Source organism: Mus caroli, chromosome X (genome assembly GCF_900094665.2).
Source record: "Mus caroli chromosome X, CAROLI_EIJ_v1.1, whole genome shotgun sequence".
Taxonomy (NCBI): Eukaryota; Metazoa; Chordata; class Mammalia; order Rodentia; family Muridae; genus Mus; species Mus caroli.
The window spans coordinates 108,495,214-108,507,640 of record NC_034589.1 but is presented as its reverse complement, the minus strand read 5'-3'; the positions used below and the strand labels follow the sequence as shown (position 1 = coordinate 108,507,640).

The 12,427-nt window shown below is 35.0% G+C and overlaps 1 pseudogene; it reads left to right on the top strand.

The window, feature by feature from the left end:
* The first annotated feature begins 3,545 nt into the window (after window positions 1–3,545).
* On the top strand, window positions 3,546–3,681 carry LOC115030237 (annotated as a pseudogene).
* The last annotated feature ends 8,746 nt before the right edge of the window (window positions 3,682–12,427 follow it).

The following is a 12,427-nucleotide window of genomic DNA, read 5'->3' as shown; positions in this document are numbered from 1 at the left end:
CCATTGTGTAAATGTACCACATTTTCTTTATCCATTCCTCTGTTGAGGGACATCTGGGTTCTTTCCAGCTTCTGGCTATTATAAATAAGGCTGCTGTGAACATAGTGGAATATGTGTCCTTCTTACTGGTAGGGACATCTTCTGGATATATGCCCAGTAGAGGTATTGCGGGATCCTCAGGTAGTATTATGTCCAGTTTTCTGAGGAACTGCCAGACTGATGTCCAGAGTGGTTGCATAAGCTTGCAATCCCACCAACAATGGAGGTGTGTTCCTCTTTCGCCACATCCTCGCCAGCATCTGCTGTCACCTGAATTTTTGATCTTAGCCATCCTGACTGTTGTGAGGTGGAATCTCAGGATTGTTTTGATTTGCATTTCCCTGATGATTAAGGATGATGAACATTTTTTCAGGTGCTTCTCAGCCATTCGGTATTCCTCAGGTGAGAATCAAATAGCCCCATTTTTAATGGGGTTATTTGATTTTCTGTTGTCCACCTTCTTGAGTTCTTTATATATATATTTGATATTAGTCCCCTATCTAATTTAGGATAGGTAAAGATCCTTTCCCAATCTATTGGTGGTCATTTTGTCTTTTTGACAGTGTCTTTTGCTTTGCAGAAGCTTTGCAACTTTATGAAGTCCCATTTATCGATTCTCGATCTTACTACACAAGCCATTGCTGTTCTGTTCAGGAATATTTTCCCTGTACCCATATCTTTGAGGGTTTTCCCTACTTTCTCCTCTATAAGGTTCAGTGTCTCTGGTTTTATATGGAGTTCCTTAATCCACTTAGATTTGACCTTAGTACAAGGAGATAGGAATGGATAAATTCGCATACCTTCAGTTTTACCAGCACCATATGTTGAAGATGCTGTCTTTTTTTCCACTGGATGGTTTTAGCTCCCTTGTCAAAGATCAAGTGACCATAGTTGTGTGGGTTCATCTCTGGGTCTTCAATTCTGTACCATTGGTCTACTTCTCTGTTGCTATACCAGTACCATGCAGTTTTTATCACAATCGCTCTATAGTACAGCGAATTTGTACATTTCTTTAGGTGCTTCTCAGCCATTTGAGATTCCTCAGTTGTGACCATAAGTCACAACTTAATATTTATTTCTGGGCCTTCTATTCCATTGATCAACATGTCTGTCTCTGTACCAATATTGTCCAGTTTTTAATCACTATTGCTCTGTAGTAAAGCTTGAGATCAGGGATGATGATTCCCCCAGCTATTCATTTATTGTAATTATTGTTTTTGCTATTCTATTTTGTTTTGTTTCTTTGTTTGCTTGCTTGTTTTTTGTCTTTCCAGATGAATTTGAGAATTGTTATTTCCATGTCTTAGAATATTTGTGCCGGTATTTTGATGGGGATTGCATTGAATCTATAGATTGCCTTGAGAGAATGGCCATTTTTACTGTTAATTCTGCCAATCCATGAGCACTGAGATCTCTCCATTTTCTAAGACTTTCTTTGATTTCTTTCTTGAGATACTCTCATTCTTTAGAAAGTAAAAGCTCCTCAGAGGAATAACACATGAAATGGCACAATAGTGTTTGTTGTACTTATGGCAATATTTAATGTAAAATGTTTCCTAGTTTATTTTTATTAATTCATTTAATTAGTTGAATGTGTATTCTCAACTACTTCTCTAAGTTCTAGTAATGATATGTCTCCTTTTCATGAAACTGATGTGATTGTGTTGTATTATCTGTTCTCATGAAATTCATGAAATTCATCATACAATATAAATTTCACAAAGGCATGCTAGTTATACATGCTTGTGACCCTCTTCCCACACTTACATTATGATTATTTTTCTATTTTCTGTTGTTTTTGATTTCAGTACTCATCCATATGAAATAGATATGTCTATTTCATTATCTCCCAGAGCATCAAAGTCACTTAACCTTTTATAAATGGAGTCTTTGGCCCAGATTGATTGAGTTAGATTTTTATAGTGAGTAAACTACTCCCTTGGACAAAGTTGAACATTTTTGGAAACTGTGTGAACTCTTCCCTGTCACTGGGGTTCCATTAAGTAAGTTACTGCTTCAGTGGCTTGAAAGAATTCATTCAGCTTCCAAAGTGCCTAATTGACTCTCTGGGAATAGTGTTGGAGGTAGCTGCTCAGTGACTATTGTTTTTTCATATTTGCAACTTCCACTTCATTGGTGGATTTAATGGAAGGACACAAAGTGAGACAGATTTTCCCAGCATGGGAGCCCATTGAGACTAAATCAGGCAGTCTTGTATCTGACTTGAGAATTTAGCCACAGCTCAGTGATGAGATGGGAGGCAATTGTTTAATGACTAAAGAATTCTGGATAGTCCTAAATTTACAATCCAGTAATAAGAGTTTGGATGATTAATCTGACCAAATAATGTGACATTAAACATATTTTGATCACCAACTTGAAATTATAATTATATGAAAAACCATTGTGCTAAAAGATAATTTTTCCTAAAAAAATCTTACTTTAAGAGCATCATTTAGTATTCTTTGTCCTCTCAAATTGAATTACAGCCCTAAATTCAAAGCTCCTGATTAAATATGAATATTGTAAAAAGAAACAAACAAAATAATATCAACAGTAAAATGTCTATGATCATGCAACAAGGAAGTATAAGTGACAAATTTGTAATGAATTCAGGATGTTTCTGGCAGTGCTCAATCAATTTTGCATTACATTACTTCATTGCAGCTTTGATTTGGAAAGTGTAACATGCATATTTTTCACTGTTCCTGGCAATACAACCAGTGTATGTTCCACTAAAACACGTAGACTAAGATTGGGAGGTAATAGATGATACAAACTGCAGTATACATATTTGCTTCAAGTTTTAGGCTCCTTTAGCAAGGTAGTGGCATACATACAGGAAGAAAAACATTATTATCCTTCCATCATTCTTCATTATTATAAGGGAGTGCAGCAAAACTACAGAACAGGGCAACACCACAGGTAGAAAAATTATTTTGGAGGGGACAAACTAGTGGGCTATCTCAGAAAAGTAGAGAAAAACAGCCTAGCTGGAGAGAAGCAAGTAGGCTTTAGATGTTTACTGAATGCTTGTGAACATATTTCTTCCTCTTGGGAGACTTGCCCTACCTTGAGTATAACAAGGTCCTGAAGAGATACCTATAGGGGGTTTGTACCTGAAATAATCACATAAGTTTATGGGTAGCTGATGTATCTTTGCCTATTGAGAGTGATTGTTTAGGGATAAATGAAGGGATTAAAAGTATCTAGTCAGGAAGGCTCCTGGAATCAGAGAGTTTCTGTGAAATTATCGAGATTAGGTTTCTGTTTTCTCATGATCATCTACCCTGGATAAATTTAGTAGAAATTTTAGTAGCTGTACTGATGCTATCATTATGAGCTAGCAAATGTGTATGTATCAAATTGTTATATCATTCCATTTTGTTGTGATAAAATATTGATTTTGATAATTTCTATTTGAGATACTGACTTTATTAAATATGAAATACTGTTAACTTCTTTAATAAAATATAATTTGAACAATGTTTTTTAAAAAGCACATGATCGCTTCTTGGCCTTTTGGCTAAGATCAAGTGTAAAAAAGCACATTTGTACTTAAATTTAGGAACACAATTTCTGAAATGGCCCTGAAACTATGTCTTCCATTTTATACTATGTAATAATATGAAAAAATATTCCCAGTATTGACAATTATAAAATCAATATATTAATAGTTTTTTCAAAAAATATTGAAGATCTATATCCTGTAGCCTCTAAAATACTCAGTGAAGATGCAGTTCATGTTAAAGTAAAAACCCACCCTGTGGGTATGAAATTTTATTTTGGCTGTTAAGAATATAGTAAAACTACATACATAGGAAAGAAGAGTTATGACTATCATATAATGTTTAGCTTATATATTCAGCACCATTTTACAATTTCTTTAAACACTGTCACAAGCAGAAAAGCTTTAAGTCCCAGTATGGGCACTAAAATTAAGCATTTTAATTCAATTTTAGAAGGACATTATTCATTAAGAAGCTAGGAATACTGTTGTACCCTATTAATATAAGGTCACCTTCAAGTGTAGGTTGAAAATAAAGCTATATTAATAGTCATGGGCTGTACTTAATTGCAGACAATTAGCATTTGACATCTATTACAAGCATCTTTCCTTCATCTGTGTACTATAATTATTGTATTATATTACAACAGGATTAAAATTAACACAGTGGTATTATCATGATGTGTACAATGCCAATCTTAATATTCAAACAGTGTCCCTAAACACATGATTACTTTATCTCCTTCAATTTAAAAGATCAGGAAAAATACATATTATTATTATTACACAACAACTGTTGGTTCATAAAGAACATATCTAAAAGAAACTTTTATTTGCCAGATGTAATTTTATTGGATTCTTAGTTCTGAATAAACTCACTCTTTCTAGTTCTTTCTGAACTCTTGCTGACTCATTCAACTCAGCAGTTCTGGCCCAAACTACTTGCCAGCCTGATTGATTTAAACTGGTTTATCCCAGATTCTGATTGAATTGCTCTGCTTGGCCTCAAACTAACTCTGACAATTTGTTCTACTCTTCTAGCCCTCTCATTCTCTGGCTTGTTTTGTCTTCACCTGTGACCTGTCTCTGTAAAACTGTCCTGGTAAAAATTCTCTGTTTCTGTTTCTGTCAACTCTTTCTCTCTGTCTCTCTGTCTGCCCTTCTCTGCACCCTTCCAACTCTGCTCTCTTAAGTTTTAACTACCTCTCTTTTGTGCCCTACTTGTGTTGGTTGTATCTTATCTCTAATTCATTCTGTCAAATCTTACTCTGATTCTTCATTTTGTCAATTAGATGTCACTTTCAAGCATGGCTGTTTCCTTCTACAAAGTAACCTTACCTACATTGTTTGGGATTAAAGGTGTGTATTCTAAGAGCAAATCTGCATTCTAGACGGAGTGATTAAATGTGTATGACCTGTCTACATTCCAGTGAAATCACAAAGACCTAGGCCTTTGGATGTGATCCTTTGCCAGTTCAGCCATATTGCTGAATTAAAATTACCCTATAATTATATTTTTGTTTACTTCTGACACAAATTCATTTTGTGTTTACTTCATCATTTCATAGTTATTCATAAAAATGTTATTGCTGAATGTTTTCTTTATTTATGATTTCAACAGTATTTAGGAAGATTACCAGAATTAAAATCCCAAATCCAGACACCCTCTCCCATAAAAAAAATAAATGTTAGATTCTGACTGACCTACTTTAAGGAAAGCCAGCATAGTTTATCTTTAACTTGAAATTTAGACAGAATAGAATGATCTAACTCACATATTTGTTAAGCCATATCATTTATATATAATTACCTCAAAGTCTAATATTTAGAAATAGATGTTTTAGAACTGTTGTGTTTGTGGTGGAAGTTGAGAAAACTCACTTCAGAGACAAAAGTTTAAAAATGAAAGCTTTATTTTCTAAGTTTTGCATATGAACTCTGTCTCCGGAGTAAGATTATACAATATTTTCATGGATGGAAACATAAAGCAAATGTGTGAGGAGCTGCAGTGTTATCCAATTGTATCTTAAAATTACAGGTTAAGCAAGGGAGTACCCGTTTGAGACTGGGCTTGTATCCAAGGACACCTGGTTTCAAGGTCCTTATTTAGATTTTGCAGCCAGGTGCCCTGCTGGACTCTCGCCCAGAATTTTAGAATGATAAGGGAACAAAGAGGTGTGTAAGCTGCACGTAGGCAAATAAGGCAAAACAGGCAAGTAGTTATATATTTTTATAATTTATGATTGTATAATTTTGGTTTATAAAACAGCAATTTCTATATTCTTTACTGATTAACAGACAGTTACAAAAACATTTTGAGAAGTTGGATAGGTGTTCATTCCTAGGCCTGTCGCCATGAACATATTTGACCCTCCCAACAAAAAGGTAAAGATGTCCTTGAGATGGCTGGATTCAGACAAAAGTCTCCTTAAAAATTATACCTGAAATATCTAGAATCATCCAACAGTCCGCAACAGAAGCTGTTCAGCTACAGTGAACTCCCCAGTACTGCCAAGGCCTGGGACCTTGAGATTAGTTTCTCCCTATGATTAAAAGTAATCTGAAAACAAAATGGTAGTGCTTAAAATGTGTTTCTTTTCCTTTTCTTTGCATCAAGAAACCCATTAACAGCATTCAAACTTTTAGGTCTAATTCTCTGAGAACTATTACTATTCATTCTTTTTTATTCTTAGATATGTTCAGAACTGAGAAGAAACATATGTGAAAAAAATCATTCATATGCTAAATTAGATAATGTCTTTTAATTTGCATAATGAATTGTCAACAAATATGTCTTTCTTTTGTCACTTTCTCAACACAGTTTTATTTTTTTCTTAGACTCAGTCTTGTAATAAAAATACAAAGTCAAAATAAATGCATTCTTTGGAACTTCAAGTATTTTTCTGAAAAACTCCACTTAGTTATTTCAGAATTTTTTGGCAAATATTGGAAATTAAGGTGATTATTAATAAATGTAGTTATGAGTTTTATTATAGGCTCCTTAGTAATGAGCCAATTGTTTAAAAATTTTATGTGTCATGAGATGACTTTAGTATAATTTCATTGCCTATAAATTAATCATTTTATTGACATAAATTTTCTTTATTCTATTACCATTTTATTTCTAATCACATTTTATTCTCTCTCCTTGTTGTTTATTGTTGTTGCTTTTCATTTGTTTGGTTTTACTCTGTTATGACCTATTCTGGTTTGGTTGAAGCAGTGTTATTTTATAACTCAGGGTCACAAGGAATACAGTCTATAGACCAAAACACCTTAATAAAAATGTAGTCTTCTAACCTTTGCTTTCAGAGTGCTTTGATTATAGTCATGTACTACTATACAGAGATTACTTCCAATCCTTTGTCCTTTTCAACTTATTACATTCATTTATCAAAAAAATAAATAAATAAAAGATTTTAAGAGTAGAGTGTGACTTCTGTATTTGCATACACTGGAAAATGCATACTGAATGGGATTTTCCACAAATATACTTTCTTTGATTTTGTTAGCACACATTATACATACATTTATTCTTTATTTCCACATATAAAGATTGTAGCAAAACATATGCCCTTTTCAAATTAATTCTCATTACAGATGGCCATTTAATATGGCTTTGTTGGATAAAATAGAAGTAAAAGTTGTTAGGCATAGATTTGGTAACATACAAGCTTTGTCCTTACCCTTTTTCCTTTTTTATGGTGTACCTGAAGGTAAATGATAAGAATTATATTTTGCAGCTGGCATACCAGGAATGACAATCTGAGTAAATCTCTATTAAGGATATTAGTAAAGTCTAAAATTTGAAAAAGACAAACATCTTCTCTTAATAGTAACAAAGAAACAGTCATGGCTAAACATTGATGTTAGCTCTAAAACATTCATTTAACAACCTCTGGTATAAGGGAATATATATTATGTTAAACTACTGAATATAGGAAACATTGTACAGGCTCTCTGTATGGAGTTCTGGGTATCCTGGAAATCCTATGTAGACTAAGCTAGCTTTGAACTCACAAAAATCCTCCTAGTTCTACCTTTCAAGTGCTGGGATTAAAAGAATATGCCACCACAACTTGTCGATCCATTCCTTCTTTTCACATCAATATTCTACTCCATGTCTTCTCTCTATATATTTACTTTCTTTCTTTTTCTCACTAACTTGATTAATTTAAATACACCTGGTCTTTATCATCTTTCCAAATTATGGCTGATGAATGTAATAGTTAAATATGGGTGCATTTAAAATTTTTCACTTTCCTATAATAATTTGATATTTTCTAATTCCTTTTTTTAATTAGATATTTTCTTTATTTACATTTTAAATATTATCCCCTTTCCTAGTTTCCCCTCCAAAATTCCACTATCCCCTCTCCCCTGCCCCTGCTCCCCAACCCACCCACTCCCATTCCTGGACATGGCATTCCCCTATACAGGAGCACAGAACCTTCACAGGATCTAGGGACTATCCTCCCACTGATGATCAACTAGGCCATTCTCTGCTACATATGCAGTTAGAGCCACAAGTTCCACCATGTGGTTTCTTTCATTGGTGGTTTAGTTCCTGGGGGCTCTAGGGGTACTGGTTAGTTCATATTGATGTCCCTTCTATAGGGGTGCAAACCCCTTCAGTTCCTTGGGTACTTTCTCTAGCTCCTTCGTTGGGGACCCTGTACTCTGTCCAATAGATGGCTGTGAGCATCCAATTCTGTATTTGCCAGGCACTGGCAAAGCCTCTTATGCGACAGCTATATCAGGCTCCTGTCAGCAGTCTGTTGTTGGCATCTGCCATTGTGTCTGGGTTTGGTAGTTGTTTATGGTATGGATCTCCAAGTGGGGCAGTCTCTGGATGGTCATTCCTTCAGTCTTTGCTCTGAACTTTGTCTCTGTAACTCCTTCCATGGGTATTTTGTTCCCACTTCTAAGAAAGATTCTGAGCTTCGGGGCTAATATCCACTCATCAGTGAGTGCATATCAAGTATATTCGTTTGTGACTGGGACACCTCACTTAGGATGATATCCTCCAGATCCATCCATTTGTCTAATAATTTCATAAATTCATTGTTTTTAATAGCTCAGTAGTACTCCATTGTATAAATGTACCACATTTTCTGTATACATTCCTCTGTTGAGGGGCATCTGGGTTCTTTCCAGCTTCTGGATATTATAAATAAGGCTGCTCTGAACATAGTGGAGCATGTGTTCTTATTACATGTTGGAGTATCTTCTGGGTATATGCCCAGGAGTGGTATTTCGGCATCTTCCAGTAGAACTATGTCTAATTTTCTGAGGAACCTCCAAATTGATTTCCAGAGTGGTTGTACCAGCTTTCAGTCCCACCAGCAATGAAGTAGTGTTCTTCTTTCTCCACATCCTCACCAGAATCTGTTGTCACCTGAGTTTTTTATCTTAGCCATTTTAATTGGTGTGAGGTGGAATCTCAGGGTTGTTTTGATATGCTTTTCCCTCATGACTAAGAATGTTGAAGGTTTTTTTTTTTTTCTTTCTTCCCAGCCATTCAGTATTCCTCAGTTGAGAATTCTTTGTTTAGCTCTGTACCCCATTTTTAATAGGGTTATTTGTTTTTCTGGAGTCCAACTTCTTGAGTTCTTTGTATATATTGGATATTAGCCCTCGATTGGATTTAGGATTTGGAAAGATCTTTCCCACATCTATTGGTTGCCAGTTTGTCTTATTGACAGTGTCCTTTGCCTTCCAGAAGCTTTGCAATTTTATGAGGTCCCAATTATAGATTCTTGATCTTACAGTACAAGCCATTGCTTTTCTCTTCAGGAATCTTTCCCCTGTGCCCATATCTTCGATTTTCTTTTAAATTAGTGAAGACTAGCATTGACAGATATTGTCTTTTAACATCCATTTTAATCATGTTTTGTGTTTGAGAATTTACTTTATGTTCTAACCATGAAAATGTTCTATTGTAACTTGCATGTGTGTAATTTTGTTATATGAACATTTTTTTACTAGTGATTCTCCATCTTCTGTTTTCCAAATAAATCTATTTATCCAAAAGATATTAAACTCTTTAGTATAATTATGCTCATTATACATAAAATTTTTCACTTTTAAACAGACATGATGTACATACCTGTAATGCCAGAGCATAGGAAATGTAAGCCAGAAGATCAGGAGTTCAAGGGGAACATCAGCTGCTTAATGAGATTGAGATTGGGCTGGACAACATGAAACCCTTCATGACAAAACCAAAGCAAAAATGTTTTAAAACTTTATCTATTTCCATTGACAGCTACCTTCATTTACATAAAGTCAAGGTGCTTTGTCAATATGTTTGTACATCTTCCATGCATTTTGTACAGTATATCCTGTTTTAAAGCTTCTAACATGTTAAATACTATGAATTTTCAATCAGATAAATCCTGACACATTACTTTAAAAATAAATTTTATAACAACAATTTTTGATACATATCTTTTGTCCATTGTTTAAAATCAAATGATATTCCAACTGCCTGTGCTGGAGGAAGTCAAAGGGGAATAGTGCAGAATGATTTTTTCTGATTGCTTCTAGTGATTGCATCAAGGTTCCACTTAATTAAGGATAATTGTAGAGCTGACATGTGTGACAAGGCTGGTGATTATCTGGATAACAATATTGGGCTCACTTCATGGCAAGTGTTAAGTGTGTAAAATGTGTACAAAGCTGATGAATTAACAATGAATATTAATGGTAAAATAAAATAGTCATTGTGAGCTAAATGCTTAATTTGTATTACTTAATATGGAAGTAGCTATTGATATGGCTAATTTGTAAGTGAGGGGACTAGTAATTGTGAGATAAATTTCTCAGTTGACTCAATATTTTTTTTGTAGACAAAAACATTACAAATAGAATACACTGTACTCAAGTATTTGTACATTGACAATTTGGTGGATCACCAGTCAAACAATTCAACTGGATTGTTAAAATCAGGCAAAAAAAAATAATCAGTTTAATAGCTATGCATAAATAAATACAAATAGAACAAAAATATAATTCTCTGATACTTTGCACATTTTGGCTGAATTCAGAAAGTAAAGTTGCTACAGTTATAAGCTAATCTTAACACATTGATTAATGAGGAAAGGTTAAAAAAAATAACAATTTTTTTTGCTAACTTTCCTGAACAACTCATTTATATGAAACATTGGCTAAACAGTTACAATAAGACATTTCAAACTTCTAATTTACTTTATAACTTCCTTTTGTATTCCAAACTGGTTTCTGGAGTACACTGTCCCTAATTTGTTATTTTAAATACATAGAAACAAATATGTTTCCAATTTAACTTTGTTTTTGAAATATTAAAATTAATGCATTGATATATACTTGGTATAAAATTAAGTTCCTAATATGAAATCATTCATATTATTTTGCTTTCAAAATAGAATTTTTAAATTTATTTTTCCACTCCTTATTCCATACCCTGCCCCACTGTATCCATCCTCCAACTGTTCCACATCTCACACATACTCCCCACCCTGATTCTACTTGCATGACCCCTTCCCCCACTCCACCTGACCTCTAAACACTGTGGGCCCTCCAGTCACTTGAGGGTTAGGGGCATCATCTCTGAAACACAGTCCCAGGAGTCCTCTACTGTATGAGTGTTGGGGGCCTCATATCACCTGGTGTATGCTGTCTGTTTGGAGGTCCAGTGTTTGAGAGATTGTGGGAGTCCAGATTAATTGAAACAGCTGGCCCTCCTACAGGATTGCCCTTCTCAGTTTCTTTCAGCCTTCCCTAATTCAACAACTGGGTTCAGCAGGTTCTGTCCATTGGTTGGGTGCAAATATCTGACTCTTGCAGCTGCTTGTTGGATCTTTTGGAGGGCAGTCATGATAGATCCCTTTTTGTGAGCACGCCATAAGCTTAATACTATCATCAGGCCTTGGGACCTCCCCTTGACCTGGATCCCATTTTGAGTTTGTGACTGGGTCTTCTTTTCCAAAAGCCCCTCTCCATTTCCATCCCTGTAATTCTTTCAGACAGGAACAATTACTGATCAGAGATGTGACTGTGGGATGGCAAATCTTTCCCTCATTTGAAGTTCTGTTTTCCTGCTGGAGGTGGGCTCTATAAGTTCCCTCTCCTACTGTCAGGCCCTCCAAATATGGCCCCTCCATTTGAATCCTGGGAGTAGCACACCTCCCAAGACTCTGATGGCTATGAACATAGAGGAACACATGCACCTGTGGTATGGTGGGGCATATTTTTGGTATATTTCCAAGGGTGGTATTACTGGGTCTTTAGGTAGATCTATTTCCAATTTTCTGAGGAAACTCCAGATTAATTTCCAGAGTGATTGTACCAGTTTGAAATCCCACCAGCAATGGAAGAGTGATCCTCTATCTCCACATCCTCTCCAACATGTGTTTTCACCTGAGGTTTTGATCTTAGCCATTCTGATTGGTGTAAGGTGAAAACAGGTTCATTTTTATTTGTGTTTCTCTGATCACTAAGGACTTGTAACATTTCTTTAGGTGTTTCACAGCTATTTGAGATTCCTCAATTGTGAATTCTTGGTTTAGTTATATACACCATATTTGATTGGGTTGTTTGGTTTTTTTAGTGATTAACTTCTTGAGGTATATATATATTGGATATTAGTACTCTATTGTATGTGAGACTTGTGAAGATTTTTTTGCCCAATCTGTAGGTTGCAGATTTGTCTTATCGAATATATCTTTTGTCTTACAGAAGGTTTCAAGTTTCATGAGGTCCCATTTGTGAACTTTTGATCTTAGAGCATGAGCCATTGGAGTTCAATTTAGGAAACCAGTTCGCCCTCAGAGCTCATGTTTCTAGCTAGATATGTATCAGAAGATGGCCTAATTGGCCATCATTGGAAAGGGATACTGG